Source organism: Phycodurus eques, chromosome 3, assembly GCF_024500275.1.
Source record: "Phycodurus eques isolate BA_2022a chromosome 3, UOR_Pequ_1.1, whole genome shotgun sequence".
In the NCBI taxonomy this organism is placed as follows: domain Eukaryota; kingdom Metazoa; phylum Chordata; class Actinopteri; order Syngnathiformes; family Syngnathidae; genus Phycodurus; species Phycodurus eques.
The window spans coordinates 1,390,373-1,399,570 of NC_084527.1; positions in this window are offsets into that span (position 1 = coordinate 1,390,373).

Genomic DNA, 9,198 nt, shown 5'->3' on the forward strand with positions numbered 1-9,198 from the left:
AAACTTAAATACATCATAAAAAGCGTTTGTACAGCATGTGGAAAACATGACAGCATGTTGACCTAATGACAGATGTGCACAGTTGAGACAATATTGACGAACTTGATCAGTGAAGGTTCTGTACAATAGTGTAAAGTTATAAAGATGAAACTATTCAAAAGTCAATTTTCTCTTCAATGTTCAAAAGTTCAACTATGAATTGAAGCAACTCAAACTCTCTGACAAACTGATAGATTGCACCACAAGGTGGCGCTTGGAGGTGATATTTGGAAAAATGTGTCATGTTTGAGACTATTTTTCGAATGTAACTAAAACTCTCGTCATGGAAGTTTCCAAAAGCACAATTGAATGAATTTAATGACACATTTTATCCCAGTCATGGAATGAATTACAATTCAATACATTTTGTAATAAAATTACCGAATCCAATTACATGTTATTAGTTACTCCCAAACACTGTCTATGAATAAAGCTACATTCTTCAAGTTTGATGTCAGCAGAGTTGTGCAATGGCGAGAACATGAGACACATGACACAGATAATGCGCGCCTAAAGTTTCTTGCAACTGAATTGAGGTGAAACGTCACCAGAGCTTTATGGTGTGTGGTTAACAGCGCAGAGATAAGAATAGAGTGCAACAGCAGATTGAAGTAATCTCTGTCACACACCTCCGCCTGTATATGTGTGTGAGCGTTCATCTCCTTTCTCGCAGGGAGATCGCAAGGAAGTGTCCGTGTTTATGTCAAGAGTGATTTTCAGCTGCACAGCTAAAAGGAGCGATTGAGCTCACGGCTCAATCGCCTCCAAAAAACGCAATGCTCAGCTATCAACAGATTACACGTACGGCGTTGATCATGTCGAGGATATCACCGAGCGTGTCAAGTTGAGAACGCCGATTTGTCCGTCAAGATATGCTTCGATATCGGCTCCAGGTGTCTCAAATAAGTAAAGCATTATGTTTAATACGCACCGGCAAAATTGACCCCCAAATCAGGAATTCCCTTCTACCTATGTATAATGTGCATCAGCGATTTGCTCAAAACATGATGTATTGTCTGTATTTTATGTTTTTCAAAGAAATGTTCTTCTCTGTGAGCATGCGCTGACGTACCTGTCGCTTCCTTACCATGGATTTCCACTCAACTTCTCATACTATATAAGAGATTATAATATATATATATATATATATATATATATACATTTGGAGTTGAGTTGAAGTCCTCATCAGTGGAAGGTTCTGCAGACAGATAACGTGTTCGAGCTCAGTGCGGAACAAAGCACACGCAGGCTTTAGTTCAAAACTGGACTTATACAATTGAACAAAACTGTTCACAAGCTGTTTGATGGCCACGTCTCCAGACGCTGGGACGCCTCTCTCTTATACAATTGTCGTTTCGAAACAATCAAGTCAATCTGCCGTTCCTGACTCAACAGACACGCAAATCTAAGTGCGCTCTCATTCCAAATGAAAATAAATAATACCAGGAGGAACGATTCAGCTTTCACCTCTGGAGGTCTGGACAAAGCTACAAGAAAATCTATTTGATGTGGCATACAAAGCAGTAGCAAAATTCTGATCAGAACCTTATTAAGCTGTATTTTTTTAGTCAAAGTCTAATTGGAAGTTCTGAACTGAAATTTCTCCATTCTTAGAATACATTATTGAAAGCATACAGAGTACTTCAGACCCTAATCTCAACTTTAAGTCGTAAAGGGCTCCCCCCCCCCCCCCCCCTCCTAGCAATGTTTTGGTAGTATTGTCCCATAATACTACAATAGTACAGCAGGTTTTGCAGTTAACAAGAGAATTCCGAATGTGCCCGAGAGCAGACGACTGCGCAAAAATGTCTGCCTGTAGCCTTGCGCTTCCTTGCACAAACATCTACCACAACTGCTGTGTGATGATGTTTTTGTCAACGGCACAACCTTGAGAGAGATCTGCACTCTTGTCCGTCTTATTATATTCAACGTGAATCAATTGCGGAGGGAATGTATGTCACTTGGACATAATATGCCTGTCAATACATTCTCAGTCCCTTTGGTGTAAATTGTAAACATAATTATAAAAGAGATACGCGAGAAGCAACACTGACTGTGTAAACGCTAACAGTTCACAGTATATTATAAATAAATATATATACATACACATACACACACGCACACTCTGTATATAGATGTGCGTGTGTGTGACCGCAATGCAGGACTACCCAATACAGAGGAGATGGAGAGTTCTTTTCGTACAAGTTCGATGCAGTACAGAGATCCATTTGCCATGTAGTTTCCTTTTCACTGTCATCCAAAAGACACACAAAGGAATGTGCTGGCTGCCTTATACGAGGGAGATATCTCATTGGGTTGCTTCTGCCCGTCTTAAGGTCAAAAGGCGCGCAGCCCTAGCCGGCCGGGAGGGAGGGAAAGTCCATCAAAGAAGCAGTCAAGCAGCGTCTGTGCCCTGGAAAGTGTTGACGCAGGAATACTGACTCGCTCCTTTGAGAATGAACGCGACCCTGCAAGGATACACGCAGCATTCCCATTCTCAGCATTCTTCTTACCGCTTGGAAAGCACAAAGGTGTGTTCAGAAAATGATCGGTGACAGCTCATTATTCTGACGGGTGATTCGATTAAAACAGATTCACGTGTTGGACACCCTACAGCTTAGGTGAGTGCAATAAATAGCTCATTTTTAGGGTAACACGCAAGACCGTCTGGCCCTTTGGCAACACGCATCAAATGGATTCTATTGTGACTGGACTCCATTGTGAGGCAGTTAAGGATAGAGCTCCGTGGAAGGAGACTAACAGGGGAAGAATTTCACTCGAGACTGCCAAGCGAGTGAGTCACATCCGATCTGAGAAATTCTGGTCAGATGTGGGAGAGTGGGAGTAGTGCGGGCTGTACAAATACGATCCGGAGGCACTGTGATCCAGCCTGAAAGCATTTTCTTGTGAACGCCAAGAAATGGAATCCAGCCACCTTGGAAGCGCCTCAAGGCTTTTCACATTGACGACGTGATGGGTTCGTAACATGGCTCTTGTGCGCTTTTGCCAGTGGGGGCAGTACAGAGATTATGAGTGTCGCGTACAATGGTTTGTACACAATGAAAAGCTGAATTCTTTTTTTCCCCCTTCAGCTTGTCCCGTTAGGGGTCGCCACAGCATGCCATCCTTTTCCATCTCCTGCATCCTCCTCTCGAACACCAACTGCCCTCATGTCTTCCCTCACGACATCCATCAACCTTCTCTTTGGTCTTCCTCTCGCTCTCTTGCCTGGCAGCTCCATCCTCATCATTCTTCTACCAATATACTCAGGATTTCTCCTCTGGACGTGTCCAAACCATCCAAGGCTGCTCTCTCTTAACTTCTCCAAAACATCGAACCTCGGCCGTCCCTCTGATGAGCTCATTTCTAATTTCTAATCGTAGCAGAGACTCTTCTGTCACATAACGCACCTGAGACCTTCCTCCACCCGTTCCAACCCGCTTGGACCCGTTTCTTCACTTACTGACCACACTCACCGTTGCTCTGGACGGTTTACCCCAAATATTTGAGGTCCTCCACCCTTGCTATCTCTTCTCCCTGTGGCCTCACTCTTCCCCCACCACCCCTCTCATTCATGCACATATATTCTGTTTTACTTCGGCTAATCTTCATTCCTCTGCTTTCCAGTGCATGCCTCCATCTTTCTAACTGTTCCTCCACCTGCTCCGTGCTTTCACTGCAGATCACAATGTCACCTGCAAACATCACGGTCCACAGGGATTCCAGTCTAACCTCATCTGTCAGCCTATCCATCACCACGGCAAACAGGAAGGGGCTCAGGGCTGATCCCTGATGCAGTCCCAGCTCCACATTAAATTCGTCAGTCACTCCTACAGCACACCTCACCGCTGTTCTGCTGCTCTCGTACATGTCCTGTATTATTCTAACATACTTCACTGCCACTCCGGGCTTCTGCATGCAGTACCACAGTTCCTCTCTGGGTACTCTGTCGTAGGCTTTCTCTAGATCTACCAAGACACAATGTAGCTCCTTCTGACCTTCTCTGCACTTTTCCATCAACATCCATCCATCCATTTTCTGAGCCGCTTCTCCTCACTAGGGTCGCGGGAGCGCTGGAGCCCACCCCAGCCATCATCGGGCAGGAGGCGGGGAACACCCTGAACTGGTTGCCAGCCAATCGCAGGGCACATACAAACAAACAACCATTCGCACTCACATTCACACCTACGGACAATTTAGAGTCACCAATTAATGCATGTTTTTGAGGAGTGCCCGGAGAAAACCCACGCAGGCACGGGGAGAACATGCAAACTCCACACAGGCGGGGCCGGGGATTGAACCCGGGTCCTCAGAACTGTGAGGCTGACGCTCTAACCAGTTGTCCACCGTCCCGCCTTTCCATCAACATCCTCAAAGCAAATAATGCATCTGTGGTACTCTTTCTAGGCATGAAACCATACTGTTGCTCGCAAATACTCACTTCTGTCGAGTCTAGCCTCCACTACTCTTTCCCATAACTTCATTGTGTGGCTCATCAACTTTATTCCTCTCTAGTTCCCACAGCTCTGCACATCACCCTTGTTCGTGAAAATGGGCACCAGCACACTTTTCCACCATTCCTCAGGCATCTTCTCACACGCTAGAATTTTAGTGAACAAGCTGGTCAAAAACTCCACAGCCACCTCTCCAAGATGCTTCCATACCTCCACAGGAATGTCATCGGGACCAACTGCCTTTCCATTTTTCATCCTCTTTAATGCATTTCTAGCTCCCAACTTACTAATAAGGGGGGAGTTGGCACTTCCTGGTCCACCACACTTACCTCTTCTACTCTCCCCTCTTATAAGTATTCTTTCTATCTGTCCAGCACGCTACTGGCACCAGTCAACACATTTCCAGTCAACACATTTCCATCTCTATCCTTAATCACCCTAACCTGCTGCTCGTCCTTCCCATCTCTATCACTCAGTCTGACCAACCTGTACAGATCTTTTTCTCCTTCTTTAGTGTCCAACCTGGCATACATGTCATCATATGCCTCTTGTTTGGCCTTTGCCACCTCTACCTTCGCCCTGTGTCACATCTCAATGCTCCTCAGTCCTCTCAGTGTTCCATTTCTTTACACTTCTTTTCATTGTTACTTTGTAACAATGAAAAGCTGACACTACATTGGATATGTTGACATGACAATGACAACTCACTGCATCGCTTTATAAGAGGGTGGCTATTTTGCAGTGGGGGCAATGAGGACAGTGCCCCACTGGATTCAGAAGATGCAAAGCAGCAAAGCCAAAAGACGTTTTTTTTTTTCCCTTGCTGGTCGATTCCTTCTCGATAGGCCTTAGTAGTTTCTTTGCACTTCCCACGGGTTTTTTTTGAAAACCATCAAAGGTTTACATTTGTATTCCTCTAAAACACAAATATTACTGCAATGATCATAACAAAACTGTCCATTGAGCAATTGTCTGTCCAGTAATTTGACGGTATTTATTGTCATATGTTTGATTCATAGCATTAGAAATTGGATTTCGCCTACTAAAAATTGAAGTCCAAACATTCGAGTCAAGTCAGAAACACAGTAACTCTCTTAACGGCAACGCAGGTTGAGAAATAACAAGTAACAATAAATCAACTAAGCATGGGAATGCGTGTTAGTTTCTTTTTCTTCGCTTAGTTATATGCTAAAATTGGACGGCTCGTTTCATCTCATCTGAGGTCAGAGGCAAGTGGACGGTGCTTGGGACGTGTTTTTAATGGTGTTTTCCCCAACTATTGTTGGTTTCGATCATTTTGACGTGACAGTGGTGGCCTTTAAGTCCTGCAAGTGACGGCCAAGGCACCAAATCCAAGGCCCGCCGCTCTTATTGACCTGATTTCAGCCCATTTTTATTCATTTTGATATTTTTTCCATCAGTGTGCAGCCTCCCCTTTTAATCCTCTCTCTCTGGTCGGTCTACAGCGCAGTCGCCATCTCTGTTTGGGTCTGCCCGCATCCTGGGAACGGTCTGTGCTCAGCCAGGTGACACTAATGCGCCCATTCTGCTGTGTTTCCTTCCAGGGGTCGGGCCAGCTGAGTGATTAACACACAGGATGTGACCTTTAATCCACTCGCTGCTCCTCGGCACATTCGTCTCCGCCCTGCCGGTGCTCAGCTGCGATAATGGTATGCTAATGAATGATGTGGGTTTGACATGTTGTCAGACGGCGCTCGGAAATTGGCAAGTGACTTTGTTTGTTTGGCTATAATCGTCAAATACGACAACGGAGACCCCTGACTGTTGAACGGCTGAAGCTGTACATCGAGCGAGAATAGGAAAGAATTCCACCTCCAAAGCTTCAACAATGAGTGTCCTCAGGTCCCAAACGTTGATTGAATGTTGTTCAAAGAAAAGGTGATGTAACGCATCATGTAACATATCTTGTCTTTGTAGTGTATTCAATGAAATATGATTTGCAAATCATTGTATTCTGTTTTTATTTATGTTTAACACAACGCCCCAACTTCACTGGAATTGGGGTTGCCGCATTATTATGTCTCTTCAGCAAAGTGAAGCCATTCACAAGGACGGCTTGAGGGGTCGGCGACTATGTAGCAGAGGAGCTAACGGCGTCACCTCTCAGCTACAAAAGTGTGAGTCCGCCCTCACGTGTCGTCTTTGCTTCGAGGCAACAGTAACACTTCCAGAGTTGAATGTACTGTATATTCCTCACCAAAGCCTTGGCAATGTTTCTTGTAAGCCTGCAGGAGATTTTTGTAAGTGTGAGTGAAACAAACAGATCCCTCTCGGGGTTGCTGAATCAGCTGAAAAACACAAATCAATAACTTGAATAATAAAGTGCCACATTGTGCACCATTTGCTGTTTTTGGCCGTTTTTCTTTCCAAGCTTCACTGGCTGTTGGCCTTTGTCAGTGATTGTCCGTTTATTCCTGCATGACTGCAACAGTTCCGTTGCTGAAATTTCACATTATTTCCAATGCTTATTGGCAAAGACGCCTTACTTGATGAGTTGCACAAGACGTAAAAAGGTTTTGGGCAGCAATGCGCTTCGTCTGTGAGTCGTGATATTTAATTCACGCAGACAGTCGAAAGTGAAAGGTTGACATTGTTTAAAATATATTATGGCCCCGATCAATTAGTTTCACCTTGAAGAAATAGACAACGGACGGTCTAAAATCTTGCAGTCAACGGAACTGGATTTCTCCTGAATTAGTAGACGAACACGAAATACTCACGTAAATATTTGATTTACATCAGCTGGAAACAATCAGGACTCAAAAATGCTCTGCATGTACAACCCCAATTCCAATGAAGTTGGGATGTTGTGTTAAACAAATAAAAACAGAATACAGTGATTTGCAAATCATGTTTAACCTATATTAAATTGAATACACTACAAAGACAAGATATTTCACGTTCAAACTGATAAACCTGATTGTTTTTAGCAAATAATCATGAACTTTGAATTTTCTGGCTGCAACGCGTTCCAAAAAAGCTGGGACAGGGTCGTGTTTACCACTGTGCTACATCACCTTTTCTTTGAACAACATTCAACAAACGTTTGGTAACTGAGGACACTAATTGTTGAAGCTTTGGAGGTGAAATCCTTTCTCATTCTCGCTCGATGTACAGCTTCAGCCGTTCAACAGTCCGGGGTCGCCGTTGTCGTATTTTACGCTACCACGCATTTTCAATGGTAGACAGGTCTGGACTGCAGGCAGGCCAGTCTAGTACCCGCACTCTTTTACTAAGAAGCCACGCTGTTGTAACACGTGCAGAATGTGGTTTGGCATTGTCTTAATGAAATAAGTGTAAAAAAGACATTGCTTGGATGGCGGCATATGTTTCTCCAAAACCTGTCTGTACCTTTCAGCAGTACCTTTCGAACTGCTCAAAGTGCTAGAGGACTGCATCTTTTGCACAATTGTCAAAAAGAAAAAAAAAAAAGTACCGGCATTACCCGGAGGACACGACATCCACAATTTCCACAAACAATGTGAAATGTGGACTCGTCGGACCACAGAACACTGTTCCACTTTGCATCTGTCCATCTTAGATGAGCTCGGGCCCAGAGAAGCCGGCGGCGTTTCTGGGTGTTGTTGACAAATGGCTTTTGCTTTGCATAGTAGAGTTTCAAGTTGCACTTTCGGATGTAGCGCCCAACAGTATTGACTGAAATTGGTTTTCTGAAGTGCCTCGCCCCAACCTCGCCCCATCTTCGCTTGTGAACGACTGAGCAATTGAGGGAAGCTCCTCTTCTACCCAATCACGGCACCCACCTGTTCCCAATGAGCCTGTTCACCTGTGCGATGTTCCGAACACGTGTTGGATGAGCATTGCTCAACTTTTTTGCCACCCGTCCCACCTTTTTTGGAACGTGTTGCAGCCATAAAATTCTAAGTTCATGATTATTTGCTAAGAACAATAAAGTTGATCAGTTTGGACATTAAATATCTTGTCTTTGTCGTGTATTCAATTAAATATAGGTTGAACATGATTTGAAAATCATTGTATTCTGTTTTTATTTGTTTAACACAACGTCCCAACTTCATTGGAATTGGGGTTGTTGGATTTGTATTGAGGGGAGGATATTTCATTCCTTGCCGCACATTAGTCAAGATCCGAGTCTACAGGATAGAACAAATGCGACGTTACAGAGAAAACCGTCACACTGATATATATTTGCCTTTTCCACAAGTCACTGGTTGTATCGGTTTATTCAGATCATCACAACAAATAATTGTCTCTGCATTTCTCAGGCCACAATTGCTGCCAAATACTGAGAATACATATAATCTAGTCAACCTTTTACCACTGCATAAATCTATGTTCATATTTCCAACGGGTCAAGCGCAGTGGCTACGTTGGCGAAAAAAAATGGATTTGATCGTAATCAACTACGGCATGAGAAGGTAACGCAAGAATGTGCGACCTCTAAATGTCCCCTGTGATAATATAAGGATAGAAATAATGCATCGCAGAGGCGTATAATCAAGAAAGAGAGGCCATAATGTGTATTATTTTTTGTCAGGGTGGTTTTAATTATGTGCTGTGAAAGAAAGATTATAAAAGGGAAATAGTTACACGATGACAAATTCTAAACCAGTAAAGTTGAATGAGTTCTTCTTCCATCCTCTTGTGCACTCCACCCCGGTCCTGAGACCCCATTGCCTCATGACTCTGTGTGTGTGTGTGTGTG